Source organism: Podarcis gaigeae, assembly GCF_964106915.1.
Source record: "Podarcis gaigeae genome assembly, chromosome: 9".
Taxonomy (NCBI): Eukaryota; Metazoa; Chordata; class Lepidosauria; order Squamata; family Lacertidae; genus Podarcis; species Podarcis gaigeae.
In genome coordinates, this window is record NC_139685.1 from 3,703,316 (window position 1) to 3,730,807 (window position 27,492).

The 27,492-nt window shown below is 41.0% G+C and overlaps 1 long non-coding RNA gene across 1 annotated transcript; it reads left to right on the forward strand.

Moving 5' to 3' along the window:
* Positions 1-3,111: 3,111 nt before the first annotated feature.
* Positions 3,112-26,841, forward strand: LOC310825226. Its single transcript, XR_014555174.1, has 3 exons — positions 3,112-3,216; positions 26,086-26,179; positions 26,708-26,841. It is a non-coding gene; the product is annotated as an uncharacterized lncRNA (long non-coding RNA).
* The last annotated feature ends 651 nt before the right edge of the window (positions 26,842-27,492 follow it).

Consider the following 27,492-nt stretch of genomic DNA (forward strand, 5'->3'; position numbering starts at 1 on the left):
AAGAGTTTCACTGTTTTCAAACACATATTCCATGCAGGCTCATTTCAAGAAAACCACAAGTGGAGAATGCTTTGCTCTTTGCAGTCACAAGGGGGTTGTGTATTTCAGCCCTGCTTACACAGTTAGCTTACTTTGGAACTCAGGTAGGAAAGAAACATGACCGGCAGAAATAATGGTACATTCAGTGACCCTGTCTTTTGAGTCAATTGGCCTGCTGGGGTAATTTCTCTTCGCTCCCCCACCCCCACTTTCCCCTCATCTCTTTTGCTGCTACTGTTAATATATTATAATTTATGTGGAGAAAACAAAACCATTTAAAGGAACCCCTTTGCACCTGAGGATTTCACACACCAGTTGATACGACAGTTTGAGAACAGAACCAAGAAACTGACACCTGGAGTTTCTCTCTCTGTGTGTGTTTGTGGTTTATAATTAAGAAATATTTTTTTATAAGTGGCTATTTGTAGAATGCTTTATTTTTGCATGCAACTGGCATGCCAGACATGCTTTGGAGTCTTCTAAGAATACAGGAGGACTGTTTGTGCAAACAAACCTTTACGGTGTGGTCCTAACCATGTTTACTTGAAGGTAAGGTTACACTGATTTCAGTTAAACTTGCTTGCAAGTAAAGAGGTTGATTCCTATGTTCTGTACACACCGTTTTGCTGCTGCAATTTGACTTCTACTTTCTCTTGTCCCCTGCATGGCTCAAAAATCTGCTCTGGAGAGTCCCCCACTCCTCTGGAGGTGATTTTGAGAATGTGCAGGAGACAGGAGGAGACAGGGAAGGAAGTGAAAGCTTCATCTCTCACACACAGGTATCTGCTGCACCAACAAAGCCACAGCATAAGATACAGCATCACAGGCCAAGCTTATTCATGTTCATTCAGAAGAAAAGACCCACCTGCCTGCACTGCACCAGGCAAAAACGTTCCTTTTTAACCAGGCCTTTTGTTGATTTGATTGACAACCTATGCCCTTCTAAAATGTGGTGTTTTTGAGGGGGTTATTGGGTTGTTTTTGTATTTCATGGTTTTATATTTTGATTTTATTCTGTGAACCGCCCTGAGACCTCTGGGTATAGGGCGGTATATAAATACAAATAACAGCAACAAAAATAACAACAACATGTTTAATGCAAGAGCATGCCTCCTTAAAAAGTCATGGGAATCCTGGAAACTGCTGTTTGTTAAAGATGCTGAGAGTTGTTAGGAGACCCCCCCCCCCCAGCAACAACTCTCAGAGTGGTCTAACAGTCCCTCTTCACATCAAACTTCACAGCTGTTAGGGGAATAGGTGTCACCTAGCACCTATTAAGGGACGCGGGTGGCGCTGTGGGTAAAAGCCTCAGCACCTAGGGCTTGCCGATCGAAAGGTCGGCGGTTCGAATCCCTGCGGCGGGGTGCGCTCCCGTTGCTCGGTCCCAGCGCCTGCCAACCTAGCAGTTCGAAAGCACCCTCGGGTGCAAGTAGATAAATAGGGACCACTTTCTAGCGGGAAGGTAAACGGCGTTTCCGTGTGCAGCTCTGGCTCACCAGAGCAGCAATGTCACGCTGGCCACGTGACCCGGAAGTGTCTTCTGACAGCGCTGGCCCCTGGCCTCTTGAGTGAGATGGGCGCACAACCCCAGAGTCTGGCAAGACTGGCCCGTATGGGCAGGGGTACCTTTACCTTTACCTTTTAGCAACTTTAAGCCTTGTTAACAAACTGCAGTTCCCAGGGGAAGCCATTATTATTTTAAATGGTATGATCCTGCTTAAAAGTGTAAGGTAAAGGTAAAGGGACCTCTGACCATTAGGTCCAGTCATGACTGACTCTGGGGTTGCGGTGCTCATCTCGCTTTATTAGCTGAGGGAGCCGGCGGACAGCTTCCAGGTCATGTGGCCAGCATGACTAAGCTACTTTTGGCGAACCAGAGCAGCCTACGGAAACGCCGTTTACCTTCCCACCAGAGCGGTACCTATTTATCTACTTGCACTTTGACGTGCTTTCGAACTGCTAGGTTGGCAGGAGCAGGGACCAAGCAACGGGAGCTCACCCCATCGCGGGGATTCGAACCGCCGACCTTCTGATCAGCAAGTCCTAGGCTCTGTGGTTTAGACCACAGCGCCACCCATGTCCCTCTTTTAAAAGTATAGTTAGATTCATTTCAATAAGAATAACTTCCAAACATGATTGCAGCTTTAGGGCCATTTCCCACATTACACAGAGAGTTGCCACCAAGTGTACACTCAGCAAAGAGGTGCAGCCCTTTTCGTGCAACCTGACAAAAGTATCTATATGATCAACATGCCAGGAAACATACATTGTCACCTTTACACACTTGGGGGACAAAAGGTGCATGCCTAAAAGAGGGAGAGAGAAATGGCAATCAGTGTCAGAAGGGGACATTGGGGTGCAATGAGGTGAATAGCTGAACAGCAAGAAGAAAATATGTCCTAGTGGTGAGATCTATTAGGCTGTGGAAAAGCCACCCACAGGGTTTGTTTCTCTGGTTGAAGCCCTATCTCAGGGAGTGATTTAAAACTGGATTGGACAAAGCACTCAAACACATTCTGCGGTTAGAGTGAAAAGCAAAGTAAAGATCATTATTTATACTCCTTCCGCCACACTAGCCGTCATTGGCAGGCTCCAAAGGAACAAGGCTGAGCCTGCCCAATTGTGGGTGTTACCTACTGACCGTCTGGCATTTAAAAATCTGCTCAGGATTAGCCAATGCTCTGAAAACATTTGCTGCTCTGGCAGTAACTGCAGTATGCATTTGAAATGGCATTTTGGTATCCAATAGTTTATCAACATCTCCTAACAGGATTAACACCAGTGCAGAGTCCAGTCCTATCATGTTTCTTATCAGAGATTTAGGCAGATAATCTAGTTAGATCTTCAGCTAGATTGTGGCACTTGGGACGTCATAATCACCAAAGTCTCTTCCTCCCACCCCCCCACCCCACAATTTAAATATATAGCTCACAGGGCACAATTAAATATTAAACATAAAGCTCTCAGGGCAAAATGTGGCCCAGCAACTTCCTTACGAAAATGCTACAGGGTTCTGTCTTCTGTGTTGCCATTCACCCAGTCTGATTGGTGGAACTTCTTCTTGGTAGGTAACCAGTTTCAGAGTCTGCAAAGCCAGTTTGCTTCCAAATGCGGAAAGCCAATCACTGACATATCACAAATGAGGCTTTTTGACTTATCAGATTTCCCCCAGAAAAGGTAAATATAAATTAAATGGGGGGAGGGTACTAAAGGCTGGCATTTTGATGACAACAACTTTGTTTTGATGTTGCTGCAAAGAACTTGTAGGCATAAGAAGCACCCATTCCACAATAAGCACATATCTGGTAGCACCCCCAGTCTAACAGAACAGACATATAGGAATCCTAGTATTTGCTTCATAATGAGACAAGATAAACCCATCAAAATTCTTCACTGAAGTTGTGCTTGGATAACGTTTGTGTGAAAAATTGAAGTAAAACATAACTATGCATGAGCTCTAGTTAGTGCGTGAAGGGGTTAAGACCAGAGAGGTCTATTCCTTGACTCAGGTGGGTCACTCCCCTCTCCTACATGAGGGAGGAAGTGCAGCTTCTTCTGTTTCCTTTCCTCGCCATGTAATCCACCAGGATGAACTTGGATCAAGTTCAGACCACATGTTTAAAACTATATGCTGTATTCTGCACCCAAAAGTAATCTACCTGTGCTCTTCTTGCTGCTGGATGGAATAACACATGTGGTCTGTTCATTGCAAGAAGGGTAGGGGGAGAGAAAGAGCTTTAAAGATGGTAAACGATATAAGAGTTTAACACCCTATATTCCATGCCTTCCTTCTGCTCAATTCTGAGAATGTTTTTAACTCTGCTGGGGGCTCTCTCCCACTGGAGAGTGTGCAAAGCCCCATGTTTTGAATCTAGGTGCCCACCCAATTCTTTTGTTAATTACCCACGCTTGGGTCAGATATATTTCCCACCACCTACAGTTTGAACTATCCCTATTAGGCTCTGCCCCAGTTCTTCAACTTGCTCTCTTGACTCCAACCCTGACCCATAATACTGGCTCCACCCGGTCTCCAGCTTATCCCTTTGGAAGTGGGGGCAGTATATTTAATTCAATGCTAGCAAACCTATTATTTATTAGGTGGGCCCTTGCTAACCCTGAAAATTGCTGCATCATCCTACCATCAAATGATTGTCATACAAATTCTTATTAACAATTATTGCACTAAATCATCCTCTCTCTCCCACCTGCAGCTTGCAGTTGTGGTGGATTTGCCATAGTTAGTGCCCAGAAGCAGAACGAGACTAGCAAGGGGCTGGTGGTGCCTGACAGGGATATTAGCAAAATAGTGCTGGCCAAAATAACCCCCAATCTAGTAGTGGGGGCAGAGGTGCTTTTCAGGGAAGTCATCAGGACTGGTTTTGTTTTTAAATTGGAGAATCCCTACCAAAGGACACACTAATTGCATGGAACACTGGTAAAAAGCATAGACCTAGAGAAGAGCTGCATAAGAAAAGTAAAAGTCACAACTACAATCCCAAGCAGAATTTATTTAAAAATTCATAACTAATGGGATATCAGACATGGTTTTGCTGAGCTCTTTCTTTTTTTGCACACACAAAAACAGAACTTACTTCTTAGCTGGTAAATCTCCTGACTAACATTCTAGGCTTCTCCTGTTCAGATTAGCTGCCTTGCATATGAAAAGGGCGGGTTTCACAGATTCCTTAAAGTGCACACTTTTACACAAGAAAATGTGAGTTTACATTTCCTGGGAAATGGTATCCAAATGACTCAAAACCAGGACAAAATTATATATAGCTTTTACAGCACAGGCTCATGGAGCCTTATATAATAACAAATCCTTTTTATAGGATTGGCAACAAAAATACAGAATAATATTTTGGTTGTTTTCCTTTTTCTTTTTTTATTTCTCTTCCCCCCTGCCCCAGATTAGGAAATATCCTGCTTTGGGAATCCAAAAAGCTAGTGACTCACATTTTTAGTGTTTTCAGAAAAATAAAAATGAAATTAAAAGGTCTATATTTTCAAAGGCATAGAGAAACATAATCTTTATAGAAGATCATAAACAAGTACTCTGTTAATTACTGGTGAACTTTGTCTAAAGAAAAACTAACATTTCTAAAGTGCTGCTTGCGGATCTTGTGCAGGTTTTTATACAAAGTGTTGTGGTGACTAATGAAAAACAAATGATTTTTCCTGAGAAGTTTTGCTACTGAAGCATGTGGAGGCAATATTGGTGTCTTGCATTTGCAGCTGCCATTGTTCTGCAACTGACTCTCAAGGCCAAGAGAGATGTTACACTAAACACATGTCATTCACTGCAAACAGCAGCTCTGCCAGTTCACCTCATTTTCTGATGCCGCTGTGTTCAAAATGCTGCCTTTAAAGAGAAGTTTGAAGCTTCAGCGCAAGCAAACTGTGGCTGTTCAGGTATGGGGGGGGGGGGAGATCAGAAAATCTGACACCTGTGTAGTCCCAGTGCCGGATATATGTTTAAGCTAAGCAATCTATAACTTAGGGCCCCACTCTCTTGGGGGCTTCCAAAAAAAATTAAAGGAAAAAAACCTGGATGTACATTTCCAAAATATAAGATAAAAAACAAATAAAATGAAACCTACATCCAGCAACAGTGTTTTGTGTTGTGTAGGCTCCTAAGATGTAAGTCATGGGCCCCACCTGCTCCCTCAAATATCACTGGTTTGCTCATTTCTATATATAGGGTGCCTCCATTCTGCATGGACTGGCTGCATGACAACATGTGCCAATGGCTTTAGATACCTATTAGGTCCATAAATTAACATATAGCATATATTCAACACAAAAAACAGTGACAATTTGTTGTTGACAAAGGACAGCTGGACATATAAAGGGCCCCATTACTTTCAGTATCTTAGGGCCTCATCAAACCTAAATCCGGCCCTGGTAGTTATCACTTGCCTTGGCAGCCAGAGTATACTTGGGACCAGTTTAAAGTGATGGTGTTGATCTTTAAAGCCCTAAACAGTTTGGGGCAGAGTTAGCTTCACCTTCACCTTTAGCAGATGGATCACCTGTGAGATTTACTTCTGAGGTCTTTCTTCTTTGTCCATGTCTGAGAGCTAACAGCCACCAGGGAGAAGAATTTTTGTTTGCCAGTGCCACACTTACTTACTTACTGGCAGCTTGCTATATTTGAGTCTGAATTATTGTTTCGGTTTTCAAAACTATGTGATTTGATATATTAGTATTATATTTATTTTGGCCCCTTTAAAAGTTTCTAATAGGTTTTGTATTGTTTCTATTTGCTTTGGGACATTTTCTCTGGAAAAGCAGTTCATAAATTTATTAAATAATAGATAAAAATCTATGCATTTGTCCCATACATTGTTACATGGGACAACATTCTTCTGAAAAAAATCTTTTTAAGAGGCGGTATATAAATTTATTAAATAAATAGATAAATTATGAGGCACACAGATGGTGCTTTGTGGAAAAATCAAGGAGATGAACCTTATAGCACATGTAATTTGTAGAGTAAAGAAAATAAAAATTAAGCTGCTATTCAAATCAAGCCTCCTTCCAATTACTGCTTTCCTGTCTGTCAGGTACAATTATTCTCACCTTTGACATGACCAGAGCTTCTAAGAGCAATATTAGTTTTTCCCTGTCTGCAGTCTATGAAGCCACTTTGAAATGAGTGCAAAATAAATGAATGCATGCAGGAAGAGAAAACTTACTCAGCTTGAAAGTATCTTCTTATGTTGTCATTTTGAGGCAACTCAAAGTTCAGGAGCACTTGACAAGTGGTAAAATGTATTAGACACACCATGCATGTTGCTTCCTTTGTGAAGAGTGAAAAATTATCTGGAATACAAGGAAGCTGCTGAGCTGACTTTTTCACCATATGAGAAAGCAAAACCTGGGCAAAATTATACAGGTTGTGAAGGAAAGTTTGACAGCCTGCCATCAAAGCTATAGGTACCGGTATCTGTTGATGCTTCTGCAGTGCTGTCCATTCAATTTTGTCAGGCAATCAAATGGGAACAATTTATCAGAAGTTCTTTTACACAGTCCCTATTGAAGTGAATGTGCCCTGCATCTAGATTTCAGTGGTGTACTTACACATCAATTAATTTAAATAAGGAGAATTATATCCAATATCTATCATTATGGATCAAATATAACTTTTTAAGATTGTTAAATATATCATTTTTGGCTGAAAAATTGATTGGTCAAGTGACACGAGGACTTTGGTTTAACTAGTCTTTTGGACATTCCATGTTTTATTTGCAACATACCATATTTTTCCATGTATAAGACGGGTTTTTTATAAAAAAAAAAAAAAAAAGTTTAAAAAATGGGATTCGTCTTATACACGGGTAGTGTTTTCTTAATTTGGAGTCACCAAAAATAGGGGGCATCTTATACCAGGGGGTGTCTTATACATGGAAAAATACAGTAATTCTCCTGAGCAGCTACCTATAATAATACAACTTGGTACACATACTTGGAGCACAATCTTACATTTCAGGTGCAGATACAGGTTTGATCCTCAAACCTCCTTTCAAAACTGGGGAGAAAAATTAACATACATTGAAATGCAATGTCTGTCTTGAAGTTTGAAAAAAGAGACTGAAAGCTGGCAAGCACTTTCAAGACACAATTCCATATGTTAGGTTTGAGTCACAGCTTAGCCAACAAACATACTGTTAAGAGAGCTGGAAAAGATGTAAGAAGATTCACTGCAATATCCAATATTTTAATACACAATAGCAAATATTATTATATTATATTATTTCACAAATAATATTGTATTTAGAACAAATCAACAAAGCCTAAGTCCAATGTTTACTGAGAAAATGAAGTGCATTCTGAAATTTCTCCCACTGAAATTGATAGGTGTTAAAGAAAACTTGTTGAAGTATTAACATCCAAGAAAGGTTTTTAAATATTCTATATATGAAATAATCACACAATGTTGAACAAAGCCTTGGGGTTTTCTTTGTGTGTGAGAGAGTGAGTGTAAACGTAATATTGAATAGTCAGAATGCATAATAGGAAGAGTACATGAGCAAAATCCTGACCACTAAGTCATGTTATTTTTCAGAAGTCAAAATGCAAAGCTCAGGCTAATTTTTATTGTAAGGGGAATAGTTTTCATTTCTGCCAATATATTCTGCTGATAAATTCTGAATTGCTCAAAGTCAATAACCTGAAGATTTAGAGATTGGACCTTAAGTGGGAATATATAGAGAAACAAGTGCTGGCATAAATTAATAAATGAACATGATATCCCTTTCAACTGATGTCTCGATTGCGCTGGCCTGTGTGAGGTTGCAAAGTTCCAGTGTGTGAGGCTCAGGATATAGAGAGGGACATTAGCAAGTCATTAAGGAAATGACTGGAGAGCAGTCTATGACAAACAGCCAACATCAGCTCATTTGCATTGCTGAAGGTTTCAAGCAGGATGCTACCTGCAGTCAGGGCTGACTTGGATCACAAGGCAATCATTTGTACATATACAGACTAGAGAATTCCTCATGCTACTGTTGTTATTCGAATGATAATGCTGTATAAAGGGCACGGGAACATCTGTGATAATGGTTCTGAGAATGTAATGAAGAAGGACCAGGGAGCTGTTGTGGTGCAGAACAGGAAAACTGCTAATGTAAATGAGAAACCAGCCGAGGCGCTTGGAGTGATTTTCAAACTGTGTTCTGAGAAGCCCCAGGGTTTCTTGGAAGCGAGTCAGGAGTCCCTCTACGTATTTTTCCTTTAAAAAATAATGTTATGTATCACATTTGCATATGATCCTCCTTCCAAACATCTGTGTATCACTCTGATCTTCGTCCTGGCCATCTTCTAAGGAACTCACGGCAACAACAATCCTCTGAGGTAGATTAGGTAAAGACAGTGACTGAGCCAAGGTCAGCCAGAGAGTTTCATAACTGAGAGCCTAATGGTGTGCTATGTTAATGGTGTGACTGAGTTTCAAAAAAAATTAAACACAAGATGTGGGAGGGGTGACTGGAGCTTTTTCCTATCACTAGTTGTGCGATTATTGTTGACAACCCCTGCCTCCAGCCTGCAACGGGTATTTAACTGTGTGTGCGCGCATGTGTGTGCACATATACTATGAATGCTAATCACGCTATTAACATAACAGGTACATCAGCCCTGAGTGGGGATTCCAAAGGAAGTTTCCCAGTCCATAGATGTGATCATTCTACACATCTGGGGAGCTCAGAGCTGAAACTGGTCCCACAAGAAATCCTGGATTCTGGCACTGAGTTCTTCAGCCAGAGCTGCAAAAAGTGCAGAGTCAAGAGCAGGGGTCAGCAACCTAAGGCCCGTGGGCCGGAAGCGGCCTGTAGAGGTCATCTGACTGGCCCAGGAGCCACCCCCGAACCAAGCCACTCGCTCATGTGCTGCGCTAAACCGACGTGGGAACTCGCTTCTGCAGCCCCAGAAATCACATCTACGCACGTGCAGAAGCCGGAAATCGCAGGCACGCACACTGTCCGGTCCATGGAGCAATATCCGCATGACTGATCTGGCCAGGCAAGATAAACCTTGCTGACCCCTGGTCAAGAGCATCCCAAAGTCGAGAGGCTTTATCCATGAAACTTGTAGCCAGTTGGTCACAGCAGGTCTTCAAATGCTCCTGAAGTATCTCCCCCACAGGGGAAGATGATGAGCTCTAAACCATCCAAAATAACTCTTCTGGCTGGCTACTGGAGGGTGCCATGGAAGCTGCAAAATGAGCTTTCTTTGCAGCCTGCAGTGCCAATGGGAGGTATGCTCAGAGCAAGACTTGTGGCCCTTGTGCTGCAGTCTTTGCCTGGCTTCCTTCATAGCCCAAAGCTCCCCAGAATACTAAGCACCATGAGCAGCTGTGCAGGCCTTCCGCTTTATGCATATGTGGACATATTTCTATCCTGCCTCTCTGTTGCAGAAAGTGACCTCCAAGCAGCTAACAATGAAATTATAAAACCCAACAAAAGGTCATGCTATTGGAAATGAGAGAAAATAGTAGAAAGTAAATACAAAACAGAATACTGTCCAGTTCAGGTTGGTCCTTAGCATAGATGGGAGACAATAGTGTTCTATAACCATATAACAAGAACTGTTTATTGTAAGTTCTTATACATCAGAGTGTACAAATTATAATGATCAAGGGTGGAATGTTGCTCTGTGATGAATGTTCTGTCTGTGCAAGCATTCCAGCTCGCCAGATGGAATAAGCTCCACTATTTCCCCACCCCACTGTTCCAAGTCTTTGCTTGATCCCCACAAACCAATTTTGGAGGGTGCAGGGGAGGACAGTGGGGGGGAGCCCCATTGCACAGGCAGAAGTCCTTGTGCAAGGCTTCCACTGATGAAGCTCATCAGGTGAAGCCCGCCCCAGATCTCTACAGGGTAGCTAAGTCACACATTATACACTGACACCGTGTGAGCTATTTCTGACCTGCTCCCAACACCTGTGTCCTGTTTCCAAAAGACAAGCAGTGGCAAGAGAAAGGCTGTTGCCTGCTGTTGGAAATGCTAGCATCCACTCCGTATCTGCCAGCATCACTCCATATCCCTGATCCAGTGGCAACACAGCAGCAGATGCAACCACCATCCTCCCACAGCTCCAAGGCTCTGGCCTCAACCTTCTTGCCCCATTTCTCTCCCGCTTCTAGTGTAACTGTGTGTGAGGTGCTCCATGCACTGCTCAGGAATCTTCTAGTGGCAGCAGGTAGTAGGGCTAGTGACTGGCCACTGTGGGCAGTCCTCTAAATCATAACTAGCCAATCACACCAGACTCTTGGACTTAGCTCACAGCCATATGTGTAGTAGACCTTCAGACCTTCACCACAGAATTCTCCTTACTGTATTTCTATGATTTGCCATTAAGAGGGGGTGGGGAACAAGACTGGCCTTGGGGTAATTTGCAAATTAGGAACACACAATGTTCTGCTGTAATCTCACAGATGGTTTTTCTGTTACATTGTAAATGGATACTCCCCTGTCTCCCAATTTATAATCATGTATTCCAACCAGTTCCACAGGCCTTCCTTATCTGTTTTCTGATTTCCTTTTGTCATCATCCTCTGGAGGCCAGTAAGCATCTCGTAACTGTTTCACAGGTTCCTTCCCTGTGCGATCAGTTGCCTTTCCTGTAGCAGTTCGATAGCCATGTCTCTCCTCTCGCTGGGATTAATGGGCTTCCTCGCCCCTATAGCACTGTATCCCCTGGTGTCCTTTTGAACCTCTATTTTCCATAAACTGTGTCCCAGAATTTTAATGTCCGACTCTGTTTCCTGATGTAGGTAAATCAACCAATTATATCATATTTCATGTCTTGCAGTTTTATGTTTTGCTAACCTGTATTTAGGATGTCTGCCTGGGAAATGAAGTTTGCTTTCTTTCTTTAATTCTTCTTTCTTTTCATCAATGCAACATCCCTACTCCTAAATATTGTTCTTGCTCTTTTTACAGAGTAAATGCTTGGCCTTGCAAAATTATGTGTTAATCAATTGTAGAAGCTTTTGGACAACAGGAGCCACAGCAGAAGTCGTCAAGAAAGAGTCTTTACTGCCCCTAACAACACAGTTTGGAATATGAGGAGTTTCAGTGTGCCACAGCTAAATCTCTCTCTCACACCCCCCCCCCCCAAAGCCAGCTAACTCAGGCTGGTCTAAAGAACACCCCTTTCATCCTACCCTTGATGCATTTGCCCATCTTTTCCTGATCTTTCTTTACTGGCACCTCCCTGGGATGCAGTTACTATTCTGTAATTTGGCAGAATTCATCCACTCAAGAAGCTAAATCAGCCCTACAAAGTTTATCCACTTCTGCCAAAAATGGAAATGTTATAGGTGGTTCCCTTTAAAAACAAAACCAAGCAAACAAGGTGCCCAGCAAATCCCCCTGTAATGTGCCAGGCCTTATCTACTCTGAGGGAGCTACTGTGCCTGCAAATTTTAACTACTTCTGTTTTAACAAAAAAGAAGTTATAGGTGTTTTGCTTTTCCCATTATGAAGTGGGGGTGGGAGGAGGAACAAAGCTTCATTATTCTGAAACAGGCTCAGACCTTGAGCTGAACTGGAGAGCCTTTTGTCTCGGCTGTTTTCTGAAGCAGCTAAGTGGGATCTGAACGGAATCTTCCCGCCAGTGCATGCCCCTCTAGTATCCATCCAAGGCAATTCTTTCCTCATATTAATTTGTAATTTCTTACCTGTGCTGACTTATTGTGAACTAATAACTTACCGATTTAAACATGTTGTTGAATTATTGCAATTTATGACATTCACACCTCTGTTTCGTATACAAAATGACAGAATGGCCTCCTGAGGCAATTCATTGTCATATTGTGCAGAAAGGACTTTTTCAAATCCAGACATTTCTAGCTCACTTAAAGAGAAAGTTGTTAAGTGTTGAAATTCCAAAGAGAAAACCCAGGTACCCAGCCATTATTAAAGTGGTTGACTACATCATTCTTTCTAGTAATTGCTGTTATTTAAAAGAGCCTTGGAGCTGCCTCTCAATGTCAAACCATTTTTCCAAGATATTGACAAATGGGAGTAATATTATTTGAGGTCATAGCTCCTGTCAAAATGAGTACCACATGTCCAAGGTTAAAATAGTAATTCAGAATTTGTTCTGCATGCACCCATTTTACTTGTCATATTTTAATGCCAGGGTAAACCAGGGACTAATCCTGCAATTATAATTAGCCAAGTGCGTAAATCTACTTCAAAGAAATATGTGCTCCCAGTCTACCCATTATAAGCCAGATCTGAAATAGTATCAGTAAAGAGAACCACATCTTATTTACAAACCATTGCCTTAGGGGGCAAAACTCTTCCCTCAGGAGCTGATATTCTTTCTTGTGTACTATCTCTTTCTTATGCATTTTGTATACAAGTACTCAGCCATTTTCTGTTGACTAGTCTTGACATCTGGACCTCAGGTTGGCAACTATTTTTTAACTATCTTTTCAACTGAGGGAGAAATTAACAATGAAGCAGCAGCGCTGAAGAGCCAACTGACTCCCATATATCCTATGGAAGAGAAAAAGGCAAATCTTCCCAGTGTATATGTTCAGAGAAACTTTGGCAAAAGCCCCCCCCCCCCCCACACACACATGCGCCTTTGTTATAGGAGTACATGATTGCTCCTGTAGTTAAGGTGAGTAGCAAAAATATGCTTTCATCAATATATGCCTCAAACTTCTTTAGCTTTTAAAAATAGCATCCGTTGGGCTAATAACTTGACCTTTAGCATACATAATATACCTACAAAAGTGCCAAATTTCAAGCTGCCACAGATAAGAAAAGGTCATAGATACCACAAGTTAAAAGTTCTGAAAATTGTCACTTTGGTCCCCTTTTTCCAGTTTTTATGAAAGCATATCATATATCTCTTTCCAGTCTTGGTAAAAACCACTGGCATAATTTATTCAGGCTTGTTGGTTTGGCAAAGTTCTGGTCAGTGGTTCAAAAGTAGTTAAAGTCTCCTGCCCCCTTTGAGGGCTCATCCAGACTTCCTTTTGCAATGAAGCAGTGGGAAAGCTCTTTAATTGCCCCACCCCCATCATCAACACCTCCCCCATCCATACCCTTTTAATTTTTTAAAGGCTACAACGTATCTTGCTTGAAAACCTCCCACATTAAAATTACTGAGCTGAAATAAATGCAATATGCCACCGGCCCCTTCTCTTCTGAATGTGCTTTGTATTCGCATCCTGGAACACTCCGTCCCTGTAATTTCTGAGAGATTATAAATCTATATTCCCCATTAAAACTGCCTGCATTCCTCCAGACGATCCTGCCTCACAGCTCTCAATGGCTTGGCTTTTGCTGAAGAGAATCAGGCCCTATCAGCAGAGTCAAAGGCGATTACATAGCCTCACAGACATTTTGAATTTCTGTGGCTCAATTAAGCATGTACAGCACGCCACAGCCACTGAGGCTCTGTTTATTCAGCGAAAGTGCCCTGTAATTTATTTTAAATAATCCATATTTAACAAATAAAGAGGTCTTTGATGGCCCATTGCTGCAGGCATCCATTTAAATGCTCCATCTTGACGGTCTGTTTTGCTGGTTTAAGTTAAATACCTGACAAAAGCGATTCAGTTTTTTGTGGGGGGAATCAGACCTTGTATGTGTGGTATTTATTTTCCTTTACACCAGTAATCAGTTAGTATTTCTTTTTCTTCCAGCCGATTAGCCATTAGAATGATTAATGTTTTTTGGTTATGATAATAACAAATTGTGACAGCCTGCTATTTCTTTGGGGCATGAAATGCTTAGGAATTGTATTCCTTTTTGTGTAGCGCTAATGAGGAATCGTGTTAGACCTGTTGCATGTGCACTGAAAATTAAATTTAGATGCTTATGCCTGAAACAAAAAATCTTTTCTTCCCAAAGTGCCACAGATTTAAAGACCTCCCTCCCTCTTTTTCTCTGTTTCTCTTGAACAGCTCAGAATACATTTGTTCCTCAAAGGACCCGGTGCAGCTAGTTTATCGGCCATTATCAAATACTGCAGTCTAAGTCCCTAGAAAATGGCATTGCTTTTGTAAACTGGAAAATTCCCAAGATAGGTTTTCTCTCCTTATGACGAACAACAGTCATTAAACCACGCCTGGGGGAATAGAAGGGGGAGAAAAACAGCACAAGGCTAAGTTTTCACAAGAGAGGCAATGGATTTCCTTTGGTTAGACAATTGACTTTTCAGAGTTTCAGGAGAAATACAGTTCTGACAACCATAATTGTCTTGCCTGTCTGGCAGCCAAATCATTTAGCTCTATCTTCTCTTCTCCAAATAATAAGATTTGCAAATGTCACCAAACTGGGAGGGGTAGCTAACAGAAGACAAAATTGGGATTCAAAATGACCTTAATGTATTGGAGAACTTGGCTAAAACTAACAAAATGAATTTCAGTAGGGACAACTGTAAGGTTCTTCACTTTGGCAGGAAGAACCAGCTGCACAAATATAAGATGGGGGACCAGGGACCCGGCTTGAAAAGGATCTAGGGGTCTTAGTAGACCACAAGCTTCACGTGAGTCAACAGTGTGATACAGCAGCAAAAAAAGTGAATGCTATTCTAGGCTGCATAAACAGAAGTCTAGTGTTCGAATCAAGGGAGGTAAGAATAAAGGAGATTAATACTAAACATCAAGAAGAACTTTCTGATGGCCTGAGCTGTTTGACAGTGGAACAGACTCCCACAGGAGGTTGTGGACTCTCCTTCCTTGGAGTTTGGAAGTGGAGGTTGGATGGCCATCGATCATGGAAGCTTTAGCTGAGATTCCTGCATAACAGGGGGTTGGACTAGATGACCCTCGAGGTCCCTTCCAACTCTACAATTCTATAATTCTATGAAACAAGTGAGTGAAACAAACCTACTTGCAGCTTCCTGCAAGGCCCAGCAGGGATCGAACCAGTTCTGTATTCCCCACTTTACAATGACAGAATCCTTCTGGTCTGTGAATCTGGTAATTCCATCTGCAAAACTCTTAAGGTTTACTGCACTCCCTCAGTCTAGGTTACTTGATTTTGAAAGCATTCAGTTCTGCCTATCACCTGCTCTGTCCCATATACTTGGTACCAATATCATAGTCTGAGTATTTGACTCTTCCAAAAGTCTTTGCAGCTACATCCAGAACATAATTGCATTCTTGTACTTGGGTGGAAGTTGAATTATAACAGAAATATTATAATGAAGCTGCTTTACTTTTGATGGATATTAAAGCTCCATGCTCACTGTCTAAATCATTCAATGTGAGCAAAACTGGATTCTTTTTTGCATCTCAAACATGCCAGATGATGAGTGGATGGTGACAAGCAAAATGGCAGCTTCTGCTTGTGGTAAACTGCTGAGAGTTACCACAAACTTGGCTTCACTACAAGCAGGTTTAAAGCCAGTTGTCTTAAGCAGAGCCACCAAATGCCTCAATCCTTTCTTCCATTGAAATAAATGGGAATTATTAGGTTACGGATTTATTTATTGCCATTCTATCATCACACACCACTCTGCACAATGGCTTCAGAGTGTGAGAGCTAGCTCCTTTCAGTGAGGTTGGAAGGGAAGAGTGGAAAGAAAGTAAGTTAGAGGTGAAGCCAATGGTGCTGGTTGACTAGCACAAGGAACGAAGCAACAGAGTTTCCTTCTTATTTCCTCTATTGCAGTTTCAAAGCCCTTTTCCCACATGGGTTGAACTGGGGGTGGCGGCTGTGTAGAGCCATAACAACAACAACAACAATAATATCAATATCATAATTATTGCACGTCTTCCACTGCACACAGGTACACTACATTTGTTGTGTCTATGTCCATTTCTAATACAATTTTATATAGTTGTGAAACTTCATGTCAGGATTAAGGGCAGCTCAGTATTCTGTGTACAGCATGCAACAAACAGATTTAAAATCACAAAACATGCTGCAAAGTGAAGTGTGGAAACATAGGCTGTTAGACCTTTAATATATGCCCTTCTAATCTCCTCCCAAAGTTCCCCTCTTCCCCTAACATAGAAAAAGACCACACATTTGGGAAGTTTAGAATGGTTCACTTACAAGCTCTCCAAAAGTCAGATTCCTGTGCTTTCCCATACAGCAGCCAGAAAACACAGGCAGTAAAATATGGCTTCATTACAGTGCTGAAAGTTCCCAAATTATTGGTATAGGATCACAAGAAAGACTTGAAGGGCCATGTAGTCTCAGACTGGAGAGAATCGAAGGATTGTCCTTCCTAAGGTGAACTAAGCCTGGCAGGACAGCTTACTCTATGGCATTAACCCCTTCATGCATTAATTTAAGCATGTTGGTTATATGAGACTGGTTATCCCACAACTTCACCTAACACTGCTATAACTGCATGTCCCAGGAGATCGGTTGTGGTGAAAGTAATCATGTCAGGGAAGCTGGTCTTACATGACTGATCTTTAGAGGATTTCCATCCAAGCTTGAAATAATAACCCATTGAAAGATGACTTGGAAAAACCATTGTTGTTTACTGAATATAAAACCACAAAATACCGTACATAATCAAAATAAAAACAACAACCCAATAACGCCTCCCCTCCCCCCGCCCAACCACATTTTAAAAGGACATAGGACAGGATGTCAATCAAATCAAACAAAGTCCTGATTAAAAAGGAGCATTTTTTCCTGGCACCTAAAGGTATATAATGAAAGCGCCAGGCGAACTTCCCTGGAGAGAGCATTCCACAGATGGGGAGCCACTGCAGAGAAGGCCCCGTTCTTGTGTTGCCACCCTCTGGACATCTCAAGGAGGCAGCACACAACGACGGGCCTCAGAAGATGATCTCGGTGTCCGAGTAACAGGTTGGGCAACTGGGCCCAAACTAACAAAATGAATTTCAGTAGGGACACATGTAAAGTTCTACACATAGGCAGAAAGAACCAGCAGAGGTTGGATGGCCATCCATCTTGGATGCTTTACTTCAGAGTCATATGAGCTATGAAATATGCAGTTTGCTTGCTTGTTTGTTTTATTTATTACAGCATTTATATGCCACCTGTCTGAGTGATTTACAGTAAAGGTAAAAGATCTGAAATGTAACTGACAAGACAGAAACAAGAAATGTAATGCCGCCTAAAACTCAAGCAGCAGAGAATGAAAATCAATAAAACAAAACTCTGAAGCAGAACCCAAAGCTGAGCAAATTCTAAAAGATTTTAAAAGCCACGCAAAATGGAAAGCACTGAAATGACCACAGAGTGCTTCAAATTTCATCTCAGCCATTACCCTGAGGCAAACCTGTTTCCTTTCCCCTCTGCATTATGGAGATATTAAAACTGACCTACTTTGCAGGACTGTTGTGCAGATTACTGAAATACAGTGGTACCTCGGGTTAAGTACTTAATTCGTTCCGGAGGTCCGTTCTTAACCTGAAACTGTTCTTAACCTGAAGCACCACTTTAGCTAATGGGGCCTCCTGCTGCTGCCGCGCCGCCAAAGCACAATTTGTCTTCTCATCCTGAAGCAAAGTTCTTAACCCAAGGCACTATTTCTGGGTTAGCGGAGTCTGTAACCTGAAGCGTCTGTAACCCAAGGTACCACTGTACTGCATGCAGCTTAAGGACTTGCAGTGCTCAGAAGGCACTCTATTAATACAGCATGCATATGGGATACACATACAGTGTGTATATTTATATATTTATATTTATCCCACTGTCTAGGGCTTGTCTTGTAACTTCTATCCATTAAAAATAATAATAATAATAATGGAATTGTATTGTTCTATAAGTTAGGTTTTGGGTTTCTCCAGTAATACAGCACTACATATTTTTTTTACTTAATCTCAAAATAAAGACTTGTAAATTCAAAGACATAGTGGAGCAGTTAACTTGACTCTTGACTTAGCCAGATGAGTAGCCAGTGCGTCCGTGAGGAAGAAGGCCTCTCTCCTCCACCCTCCACCTCCCTTGCTCTGTTGCTGCTAGCCATCTGTTGATAATTACTGTCCAGTCTCTGCTGAGAACTTGTGATATTTAATATTTCCTCACCACTTGAACAAATAAGCGATAATAACTGCAAGGTAGTTGACCACAGGAGTAGAAAGATGTATAGCATGAAAGAGTCAGTGTACACCTTGGTTTATGAAAACAACTTCGTTTTCTATTAAGGATTAGGGTAAATCCAGACCCTTGAGATCTGGGAGAATAGATGCATTGAGTTATACAATATCTCAGGGAAACAAGAGAGAAAGAATTAAGCTTTTAAAACCACAAATATCAAAGGGATTTCAGAAAAGAGAATAAATATCCCTGTGTTTTTCCTCATGTCAATTTTTCATTTGTGCTGTCTTCAGTTCAGACTAAAAAGAATCTGCCAAATGTTTTGACATTCAGGTTTAAGAATCTTCCCATTAGATAACCATTATTTCTTTATCAGTTTAAAATCTTCCTATAAAACAAAACTGGAGTATATGGCAGTGTAAGGATAGGAGGAAGCAACATTGCAAATGTGCTTTAAATATAAATGATATTAGATCACAAGAGTAAGACTCAGATCGCTGGGAAACTACCTTTATTGAAGGAAAAGAAAAGAAGGGGGGCATGTCTCTCCTGCATGCCTCCCCCTTTTTCATGTGCATGCTCAGGGAATCGGGCTTTTCCTGCAAAGTGAATAAATCTTATATCAGGCCAGGTTGCTTACTGAAGCAAGATGGTCTGATCCTGGTCCAACTGCACTGGCTACCAATTAGTTTCCAGGCCCAATTCAAAGTGCTGGTTTTGACCTATAAAGCCTTAAACGGCTCAGGACCGCAATACGCCAAGGACCGCCTCTTTCCCTATGAACCTACCCGGACCCTGAGATCATATTCTGAGGCCCTTCTTCGTGTGCTGCCTCCTCAAGAGGTCTGGAGGTTGCAACACAAGAACAGGGCCTTCTCTGCAGTGCCTCCCCGTCTGTGGCATGCTCTCCCCAGGGAGACTCACCAGGCGCCTTCATTAAACACCTTTAGGCACCAGGCAAAAATGTTCCTTTTGGTTGATTTGATTGACATCCTACACACTTTAAAAATGTGTTTTTTTTGCGGGGGGGGGGGGAGTGTTATTGGGTTGTTGTTTTTATTTTGATTATATCTTTTGTGGTTTTATATTTTGATTTTGTTCTCATGCCTCTCTAGGCAAATGTGTCCTTTTTTTCTTTTCTTTTTTGCTTTTCAAAATATGGCAACCCTATTATATTCTAACTAAGAACTAATCTTTTTTCCTGGACATTCCCAAATTAACTGACTTTTATGCTGCAATCTGGGTGTTGTTGTACTGTTTTGCTTCACTGTAAAACGCCCTGAGATTTTCTTTTTTAGTGAAAAATGGTATGGAAATATTCTAAATAAATAATATTTTTACAACCCTTTGGTTTACAGAAGAGTTAAAGCATTTACAAATTCACCCATGGGATCTAGGTGGGGACATTGTAGATTAAGGTGTCTTCCTAAATATCTGCACCATGTACAGTACTATTAAGCAAGCTCTATAGTCTCACATAGGGAGATTTAAAAAACTGATGCAAGGCAGGCACACACACACACACACACACACAAACAGCAGCAGCAGAAATTGAAATTGGCAGGACTCATTTTGACAAATTGTGGGGTTATGGTGAAAATTATTTATTTATTCATTCATATCTTTATTGGGATCACAGGCAGGCAGGGAAAGTTTTCTTTCCTGATACAAAACATAAATCCAAAGCTGCTGTTTGTGTTGGAGAGAAACTCTTCCATCAACACGGCAGTCCTCTGGCCCATCAGCAAGAGCTAGGCAAATAAGGAAAAATGCATGCACAGAATTGCACAATGAATTCTGGAGCAAAAATGGATATTATTTAGGCAGTTAGGTTTTGCGATGCAGAATATAATGGCATGCTGATGACTTCCAAGAGCACACAAAGAACATGGTTTGCTAATTTGAAGCTGGCATTGACACAATGCCAAAAGATGTGGGACATTTGTTAAAGCAGGTATTAAGGGTGTTATGGTGGCTAATCTATATCGTTCCAAACACCAGAGAATATTTTAAGCAGCTGTCTCTAATTTTCCAATTTGCTCAAGCATCGGTTTGTTCGTCAGCCTGCAGTCAAATCTTAGTAGTTCCCAAAGGCCTGCACTAGCTTTAGATACCCAAGTTATCACTTGGGTGGGCATTAAACCAGGCTTACAGCAATGCCCAGTGATGAAGTTTGCAGACCCTCAGTTTCAGATATAATCAGCATTCAAGCAGACTTATACTGTAATTCAGACCTATAACTAGGGAAGGCCATATGATGCTGCTTCTGGTCTGTGTCAATTTTGCATAAATCCATTTAAAGAGAGAGAGAGAGAGAGAGAGAGAGAGAGAGAGAGAGAGAGACCCACAAATATTATATTTATACACATACCTAATACTTACTACATTTACCTAATGCATTTTTGTGTAATTTATCTCAATGTATACATTTCTAAAATATTTTATCCTAAAGTATGCACTTTTTTACACTTAAAAAGAAAAATCAAGATCTTTATTCCATAATTTAGAGAAATGCAAAATCTGAAGGATACTTACAGTATGTTCCAATCCAGGAGATGCAGATTAGGTGAGTTCATTTAAAAATGAGGATCAAGTGAAATCGCCCTCATCCCTTCCCTTTACCTGCAGCATAAGGTAAGACATATAATATATTTATATTTTTTTATTATTGAAGAGCCTGAAAATACAATGCACAGTCAAAGGATGTGGGAGAGAGGCCCTGCCCAATGGGCTTACAGTCTAGTTTACAGAATCAAGCAGCAGGAATCAAACAAAATACGGGGCGGAGTATCCAATTTCACCGCCTGAGGCAAAATGGTAATATGCCATCCCACCACCATTGAATCGTCCCTTACCTGGGTCGTGCAGCGGTCCTTGCAAAGAGGCAGCAGTGGTTTCTGGTGAGATCTTGCAAGAATTTGGCAAGATCTCACTGGCAGTGGCAGGCGCCACACAAAGGGGCTTCTGCTGCCCAAGGTGGCTGCCTCATCCCACCCACAAGTGGGCCGGCCCTGACTAAACAGAGCACTGAAAGGAGAAGGCGGTCATAACTGGTTAGCAGGAGCCAGTCAGGAGACGATGGGTGCAGGGTTGCAGGAAGGTCAAGGCTGCCCAGGTGCACCAATGGATTCACTCTGGTACTCCACTGGTGCACCCAAATAGCCTGTGGCTCTCTGTTACCCTGCCCTAGCATCAGATTAGAAAATGTTCCCCCCGCATGTGACACGGTTGCCAAAGGCTACTTCTTATGCTACTTGTTCTGGGCAAAATTCTAGGCAAGCTGGATGCTTATTTCCGAACTATAGCATTAGAAACTTGACAGGTAGCGACTATATTCAGGTTCCTACTGGTAGCAATGCCCTTTCATTAGGGTGTACACCCAGGGAATTTTTATTCACATTTTCCCCAGCTCCTTTGAAAATGGACAGACAGATTGCAATGGGGTTTTGAACAGGATTCATAGAACGTCAATCTTCAGGGGAGATCTTACAATACAGTGTGTTTTACACAACTCCTTACCCTACACTGAAATATATACCAGGGGACTAATCTGGTGTTCTAACTGGAAATATTGAAAATGCAAATTGCCTTTCATTCTAATGTGTCAACATTCGTATCCCCTCACTTTCAAAATCCAAATGTGCTCTGCTCTGTGTACCACATTGCAATACCTCGTTTTCAACTAAGGTGTTGCACAGAAAGAAAACAAACTTAAAACTAAATAGGATAACCACCAAGCCAAATTCCTCACTTCAATTGTCCAGTACTCAAAGTCCAGTGAAAATAAGAATTTAGTACCCTAGACTTCATATTATTTTAACTTTTTATTGGCTACCATTATTGAATATTATATTAAAATGTTCTTTGAATCTACAGTGTGGGGGTCTTTGTAGAAGTGTGCTTTTGTTGTTCCTGATTCCTCCTTTCTTTACATAGATGTAAGAAAACTACCTTGGGTTTCAGGGTTTTCAGTTCTGTCCTTGTCAATGGGGAACCTTAAAATGGAGGTTGTTAGAGGCAAAAGGTTTGCTTGCGTTGTCTGAGGTGTTGGTTTTCATCCTTGCTTCCTCCGCCCGCTTGGAGAGCAACAAATATTAACTGCTACTGCAATACTTCATTAAACAAATATTTGTGTAAATCACAGTGTGAATATGCGAAGTGCTTTGATGGGCAAAGAGAAGTCGTTCCCCATGTCCTTGTTTCTTGTTTTAAACACAGAGCTGAAGTGCTCTTTACACTGACCTGAGCTTGGCACTCCTGCTGCTCCAGATCAGCTTGAGTCCCCCGTTCTTCCTTTTATTCATAATTGGTTTACAGCTGAAATACTGAGCAAAATGCAGACTTTCTGTTACAATGCAGCACTTCTTCTCATGTGCAAGCATTTAGGGTTGACACCTGGGGTTTTCATCCTGGGGTTCTGAAAGTGGCCTCTGACACGGAGGGCAAGCTTTGCTCCACCTTCATGAGATCAGTCACTTACCGACCACGTTCTACTGAATGGAAGGACACTGCTGGAGTTAAAGTGTATACTGAGACATGCAAAAAAAATTAATGTCTCAACCAAACTCCTGTTAAGAGGCTTTTGGTAGGTGCTACATCATTGTTTTAAGTGACTTCTCTAGGTTTCAACACACTGACGTTTTTGACTGGCTTTATATGTGTGCATTTGCTATACACTGTTTTTTGAGGTATGGCTAAACATCTGCACAGGAAATACAGACAATGTCATGTCATGCATTGCTGCTTAGCTACAATTGTTTATATGGTGAGCTTCCAAGTCATTTTATAGCTTTCATGGTGCCTCCCCCCCCCCCCCCCCAGTGTTGCTGCATAGATTGGTGGAGTCTTTCACTTTCCTTTGAAGATGAAGAATATTCTGTTGTTGTCTTGGAGATCAGACTAAGCTTGCATACACAGGACAGTTTATTCTAGAATCAAGGGAGACTGAGTTATTATTCTTTCTACCTGGTTCACACAGATTCTAGAACTACCTCATATTTTTTGCCCCTGAAAAGTGCTTCTCAACACACTGGTTTCGTTCCAAAAATAAAGGCACATTGCAATTTGCTTCTGCATTACCCTGTAGAGAACAGATGTACAGTAGGTATTCCCAGCAATGTCCATTATGTTGTGAGTGGGCATATATCAATACCAAGAGAAGGTCTAACAAATGTGTCCTCTAATCAAAGGGAGGGTTTTCAAATACATGTCAATAAACCACAGCCACCCATATGAAGACTGAAAGCAGTGTGGTGAGGAAGAGCACGAATGATGCCATGTTGCAAAAAAACTGCATTTTTTTTGTCTTAGGGTGTCTTAGGGTGTGCAGCCTTAGTACTGAACTGTGGCACTCAGAGGTTTCTTGTGGGAAACGTTAAAGGAAGCTGCAGCCTGTAAAACCCAGAAGAAATCCCCCAAAGTCATAGGACTCTGGTGGCTGGTGTGGTGAGTGAGATAGCATACTTTCAGTCACTGTGACAAGCAAGGACCTGCATTCTTTATTGAAAGAAGGGGACTTGATATGTATCTGAGTCTCCTCAAGAGCATTGGCAGAGTAGCTAAATTGGAAGCCAAATCAAGCGCAATAGTGGCTCTTGAAATTAAAACAAAGTCCAAACACTTGTTAAAATATTCAGAAGCTTTTACTTGCTTTTTATAGTTACAGATAGGTAGCCGTGTTGGTCTGCCATAGTCAAAACAAAAAAAATTCCTTCCAGTAGCACCTTAAAGACCAACTAAGTTAGTTCTTGGTATGAGCTTTCGTGTGCATGCACACTTCTTCAGATACACTGAAACAGAAGTTTCCAGACCCTTCTATATAGTGAGAAGGTGGGGAGGGGTATTACTCAGAAGGGTGGTGGGAATGGGAATCTGCCAATCACCCATTCCCACCACCCTTCTGAGTAATACCCCTCCCCACCTTCTGAAGAAGTGTGCATGCACACGAAAGCTCATACCAAGAACTAACTTAGTTGGTCTTTAAGGTGCTACTGGAAGGAATTTTTTTTGTTTTGCTTTTTATAGTTAAAGAAGAATATATGCAACGCATTTACATTCACATGCTTATCCAAGCATGGGCTTAGTTTTTTCTTACTTGAAGATTTCAGCTTCTTCATTCAGCATTCAAACAAACAGAGTCTTTCTCTCTTCCCAGTCCTTGCACTCAGCCTTCTGCACATTACCCAGCTTGGTCATGCAGTTCCTTCTGAGAAGTTTCCACTTTCACCTTCCAGCAGACTCCTCCTTACTGCTTCTTCGGGAGAGCATCAACTTCTGGACTTCTTTCCCACACATACATTCACACAGAAACATTAGCACTCCCCTCACCTACTGCGTAGAGAGAGAGAGAGAGAGAGAGAGAGAGAGAGAGAGAGAGAGAGGTCCTGCAATAATCCTACTACCTATCCACACAAACATTCACTCTCTCAGGTTATGCCATGAGAGAATACGATTTGTGAGAGAAGGATAAAATCCCAGAGGGGAAGGCTGCATTGTGATACGTTAGGAGAGTTCTCAAACAACAGCAGCAAGAATGCTGCTAGCCCAGAGATGGAAGGAAGGAGAAATACCAACCAAAGAAGAATGGCAGATGAAACTGATGGAGTATGCGGAGATGGCGAAACTGATGGAGAAGGTCCAAAACCAGGAAGATCAAGTATTTTCTAAAGATTGGAGTAAATTTGTAATTTATTTAAAAGACCACTGTAAACAGTTAAAATCTTTGGCAGGGATGTAATGGCACTTGTAATGTGGAATTATTTATGGTAATTATGGCTATATAATAGATGGATAATGGTAAAAGATGCAGCAAATAAAAGATGCAGCAAATATAAACTTAAACATAGAACCCATGGAGGGAAGGAGGGAGGTCCGAAGGTTCAAAAGAACCTTGTATTTTAATGTTTGAAATGGTTATGTTTTATACGTATAAAATTATTAAAAACCCAATAAAAATTATTTTAAAAATGAGAGTTCTCAAACAATTATCTTAACACAAATATATTTGCTATTGCTCTGAAGATCCATTAAAGATTTCGGAAATGTATATATGTATCCAGAGAAAAAATCCACCTTGTATTTTGTTGATGTTTCAAATGGCAACCTATCAAATGGCAAAATCAGTAAAATAGGAAAGGCCTGCTGATAATAATTAACATCTTAATCAGTGCATGATAAAACAAAAATATCTGTACATCTATATCAGACTATTTCTGCACTATTCCAGCATTATAAATAATTATTAAGATGTCATCCTAGATGCTAAAACTACATTTTAAGTGAAGCTATTGCTATGGATTGCTTTTATTATTTTAATTACTAGTTAGTTGTTAGGAACTTAAATTTTCCAAATATGCAATCCACTTGGAAGTTCTCCTGCACAAAGCCCATTAAAATGAATGAGACCTCTGCAAGAGCATTTTAACTAATATGGCAATTCCTTATGGACATGATAGCTCCAAAGCTCACACAGGCTTGCTGGAACATCTGCTCTCTGCAGAGGTGCATGATCTCATGGCTGCTCTCTTTCCCAAAATGGTTTTGCAGGTTGCACTCTGCTTACCATCTGGTTCTGCTTCTCCATGTGCTGTGTTTTCAGAATGCCAAAGAAAACGCAGAAGTTAGCAGCTTAATAACAATGGTAAGTTGTGTTTTAGGCAGTTTGCCTAGTCCTAACACGACAGGGATGACAGAATATATCTACAAGCAATAAAAAATAAATAGCAACCTTTGTGACATATTAACTTTTCTTTTGATGGAACAGTCATAAAACCACAGTAAAGCACACTCAGCAACAATAACAGTGAACATTCAGCAGAACCCTTTTGTAAAAGGAACAATTGTTGCAACAATTCATACTGCAATTCAAACTCCATAGTGGCTACTCTGAAATATAAGTTACATGGGCAGGAATGTTTGAAGTGTAGGAGCTGTCTCCAGCTAAGAGCTACTCTTAGTAGACCCACTGAAATGCATGGACCCAAGCTATTCATGTCTATTAATTTCTATGGATCTGTTCTCAGTATGACTAGCATTGAATGCAACTCTCTCTCTCTCTCTGTGTGTGTGTGTGTGTGTGTGTGTGTTTGTGTGTGTGTGTGATGGGATATTAGATGTGGAGGGGGGAATGGACTTGTTTAAAAAATAACTCTTTATTTTCTATGGGCAGCAGAAAGATCTCCTGTGAGAACTTTAAAATTAATGGGAAACACGAAGAAGAACGTAAAGTTCTTGTGCCGATCCTATTTTCCAGAGTGCCATACTGCCCAGCAAATGAAAATGAAGCTTACATTATTTTACCCATTTTCTTTTTTTTCTTTTTAAATAATATTTATTAACAGTTTAAAGATTACAAAAAGAAGAAAAAGAATTAAACAAGACAATACGATACATTACAAAAACAAAAACACTACATAAAACATTGAATTAACAAAACAAAACAATTAAAAACACATCCAATATCTTATCTTTCATTCACTTGTTTCAGCGACCTCCTCACACCTCCCTTTTTGTATTCCACTTCAGTTTTGGGATCTAACAATTCTGTTTCCAATTTTGATTTTTCTACCTGGAAGCCAACTTTTTTGTCCAATTTATATGCCTCCATTATTTGGTAGTAATGGAGCCAATCTCACACTCTATTTTTTAATTTTTCAAAACTCTGCAGTTTTATTCTGTCTCCATCTTGTTCCAGAATTTCCCAATATTTCGGCCATTTGGCCTCCATATCGAGTTTTTTCTGTGCCTTCACTTCCATTGGTGACAACCATCTTGGGGTTTTCTTTTCTAACAAATCCTTATATCTTGTCCAAACATTAAACAGTGCTTTTCTAACAATATGGTTTTTAAACGCTTTATGTGCTTTTACCTTATCATACCACAAATATGCATGCCAACCAAATACGTTGTTGAAACCTTCCAAATCCAGCACATCAGTGTTTTCAAGAAGCAGCC